Source organism: Acinonyx jubatus, chromosome B1, assembly GCF_027475565.1.
Source record: "Acinonyx jubatus isolate Ajub_Pintada_27869175 chromosome B1, VMU_Ajub_asm_v1.0, whole genome shotgun sequence".
Classification (NCBI taxonomy): Eukaryota; Metazoa; Chordata; class Mammalia; order Carnivora; family Felidae; genus Acinonyx; species Acinonyx jubatus.
Genome location: NC_069382.1, coordinates 142,822,347 through 142,826,253, shown reverse-complemented (window position 1 = coordinate 142,826,253; position 3,907 = coordinate 142,822,347). Strand labels below are relative to the sequence as shown.

Genomic DNA, 3,907 nt, shown 5'->3' with positions numbered 1-3,907 from the left:
GTGGGTCTAAGTAGAGAAGAGAAGAGGTCCAAGTTCTGAGGTCCAAAGCTTGAGGTCTGCCAATGTTTAGTGGCCTCAGAAGAGCCAGTGACAGAGTAAGAGAGGTAGAGAAAAGTTAGGAAAGTGTTTTGTCCTGGAAGCCAGGGAAAGAAAGGAAGCTGAGGAGGAAGAGGAGAGTTCCTAGGTCAAATGCCATAGTAAGTTAGCACTTTCTTCATAGCATAATGGCATCAAGTTAAATAAAAACAGTATTTGTACAACACAGCATAATGCCCATCACAACAGCTGGCACAAAACAAGAACCGAGTCCATGCTTTACTTCATTAAAAAAAATCTACTTGGACTTCCCAAAGTAAAATTTAATCCCATTCATAATTTCATGGAGATATTTGATCTGCTAATAGAAAGCATGACTTTATATCTCCAAAGAGAGTGAAACTCTTAAAATGGGAGGAAAAAAACTATTTCGTAGAGGTATTTCATGAAAAGTAATATAGATTCTCTTTTATCCATAAAATTTATACTTTAATAAATCATAAAACTGAGGCAGTAGATTTGATATACAGAATTTTGCTTCATAAATGAATTTTTTAGGAGTAATTCATTTTATGCGTTAAAGGACAGCTAAAAGGAGGGAGAGATGAAAAGAAAATGGGATAAATAAGACAATCTTCATGCTTACTCTGCATGATACTCTGCCTGGTGCTTTGTAACTGCATCTTCTTCAATTGGCACATTCACCCTGCAGATTGAAAATGGCTCATCCCAAACAGTGGAAATGGAGTGGCCGAATGTCTCTGCAGTGGTGATACCTGCCAGACAAGGTGCGGGCTGTAAGGCTGGCCATACAAGTGTTTTCTCCAAATGCCAAGAACCATTTATACTAAGGGAGAAGCTGTATTATTTACACTGAAAAGTAAAATGATCGAAGGATGGAGGTATGCATTTGTCCCCAGTGGTGTCTTTAGCCAACCAAAATTTTAGAATAATGTGAAGAAGTAAATGCAGAATCAGAATTTTCTATTTCTTCTGGCCTAAATCCTTCATTTCTTAGTTGGAGACAAGGAAGGCCAATGACTTTCTTCTGACAGGAAATGTTTTGAGAGTAATAGCAGATCTCTGCTTTGGGCTTGTGATGCCCATTCACAACACCTGTGAGCAGGTGAGCCCAGACTATCACAGAATGTACCCACCATGTGTCTGCAAACTGGATTTTCTGCAGAGTAGACTGTCAGAAATGGCCTTAAGGCCTTGCCTGTGGAGATGAATACAAAGATTGAACACAGATATTTTGAATAATCCTAGTAACTCATGGATTTAGTTTGAACAGGACACTGAGTTCTTCAAGGCCACCATTACTTAGTGGGGTTTTGTAAGCAGCTGTAAGATTGGATGCTTGTGTCCAATGGTGCTTACTATACTGCCTAGGACAGGAAGAGAGAGTGAACCCTGTTCTTGGGGCCTATACTGTATCACATGATAATTTAAGTACCTACTTTTTAACCCTCTATCCTTCTAAAATGTGGAGAGCGGAGAATATGTCTACAGTTGCCAAGATTGTAATCCTCACCAACTGGTTTATGGTTAGTACACAATAAACATTTGCTGCATGAATGCGTTGTGCTTTATTTCACAGACCTGCCAACCCTCATGTCCATAATAGGCTATAGAGATGCCCACATACACTACTTTTAATGTCACCAATTTAGTGCTCACTTCGACAGCACATATATTAAAATTGGAATGATACAGAGAAGATTTGCATGGCCCCTGTGCAAGGGTGACACATAAATTAACGTCACCAATTTAGACCAAGAGATAGAGAGATGTGAACAATTGCTCAGGAAAATGTAGAGCCACGTATTTTGAAATTCAGAATCTTCAAGTGGGGGGGATTGTTGAGCCCACTGAACTCCATGCTCTGTGAGAGCAGGAATTGTGTTTATCTCATTCACCGTTTCATCCAAGAGGCTTCATAGTACATGACCTATATTATTATTGTTAATGATTAAATTTTAAACTGTCAAGTTATCACAAAAGGTACTTGATGAATAGCAATGATGAAAATGGACTGAATTGGTGTTAAATGCTTGAAGTAAAGGTACTCACGAGGGTCTTGTGATGTGTTCCACTGGATGAATTTCTCTTCATCATCTTTTTTGGTAACAAATAACTTCTTAGGGCTGAACACTCAGCAAACAACCAAGAAATATTATCCTAAGGTAGATTTTACTCAAAGAAAACAAGAGATGTAAAAAAAAAAATCTTAAATTAATAGGAAATGGGCTGAGTCAATAGAACAGTTAATGTAAAAAATTGTGCTCACAATCTGATTACCTAAAAAATTTGTATTTATTGTTATCTTGAACCTCTATGCCAAATGTTTTGAAAATGGTCTTGTGAAACTCTAGCTCTTTCAATAACATCTTGGAATATTCAAATACCAAATCTTTGTTGGATTAAATGGTCTACATAGTGGTTGAGCAAAGGCTAAACTGTTTAGGTCTTTATGTGAAATTACTATTTTAATTTTCAATTATATCTGTATGGAAATATTCAAAATTAGAGCTGACAGTGGCCTCGCTGAGATGTAACAGGGTCTCTCAATGTTGAAGAAGCAGTAGTATCAATAAAGGTTTTCATCCCCAGAAACCATATATGGGTATACTTTGTTATACCAGTGGTTTTCTTAGAGCTGTGATATCAGTTATGGGTAATAGTCCTGTAAGAACAGAAACAAATGATACACTTTATCGTTCCTTTTTCACTCGTGAATCAGGTTACATCTGCTATTCAATTGTGTAAAGATAAAACAAATTAGCTTATTAATCTCATAAAGGCAGAGATTCTTAATTGTTATCTGGAACTAAAGAAAGGTCAGTAAAGACCCTCTACTTGGCCAAAATGCCAAACTGAGCTACCCTTCAGGTTGGATGCATGTAGTTAAAGGAAGCATATTTATTATTCTGAGTGAATTTGCTTTTGGAATTTTACCACCTTGTAACATGAAGAGGACTAAATGGAGATAATGATGCAAAATAATTGTCACTGTGCCTGGTTTCAAATAGACACTTGGAAATCTTATTTCTGGCCCCACTCTCTCTTTTTCTTGCTTTACCTATAGAGCCCTGAATCATGACTATTCAGCTACATTATGTCTGGGTATCATGAGTGCTCAGCTCCCTGAAAGGAATGTCTTCAGATGTCTTCAGAAGATACCCTAAGTATCTTCTTCTTACTCTTACTCCTTCTCCCCATATCTCCTCTTCTTTCTTTACTCTAATTAGTTGAAAGTGGATTAGTTCCAACATGATAATAACTAGGTCACTAGGCAAAAAGTAACAAAGAAAGAAAGAAGAAAGAGAAGAGGGAGGGAAGGAAAGAGCAAAGGAAGGGAGGAGTAGGTGAGGGGGAGAAAGGAGGGAAGGAGGGAGGAAGGAAGGAAGAAAGGAAGGAAGGAAGGAAGGAAGGAAGGAAGGAAGGAAGGAAGGAAGGACCCTATAATGTTATAGGCCATTGCTAACTTGTAATATTATAACTAAGATATCAAAGATGACCCTTTCCTTTTGCACTTTCTAGAACCCCCACCTAGATTAAGAGGATCTTATTTCTATAATCAATATGCTTGTTCTAGGAATAGGAACAAGTAAGACATTTTGCTTCTCCAAAGTGATTCTTGGACAAAAAGTCTTCATAAGCCACCATCCCTAAAAGTAGTGTGGTCAGGTCCTGACTGAAAGTGTCAGGGTGACTTTGACCAGATGAGGCCGAGGCAACCTAATGACCCATTTCTGTCTCCTGTTAATAACCTTTCCTAAGTTCTTAGAAAGCTCTCTTTCCAATAAAAGACTCTGTGTCAAACTTCCCATATTATCTTTAGGTTCCAGTTTGGGTTATTTTTCTGGAT

General features: G+C 37.8%; 1 non-coding gene across 1 annotated transcript; it reads left to right on the top strand.

Annotated features, from left to right (window-relative positions):
- The first annotated feature begins 1,708 nt into the window (after positions 1 to 1,708).
- LOC113601051 (U6 spliceosomal RNA) lies at positions 1,709 to 1,810 on the top strand. Its single transcript, XR_003422190.1, has one exon. It is a non-coding gene; the product is annotated as a U6 spliceosomal RNA (small nuclear RNA).
- Positions 1,811 to 3,907: the final 2,097 nt, after the last annotated feature.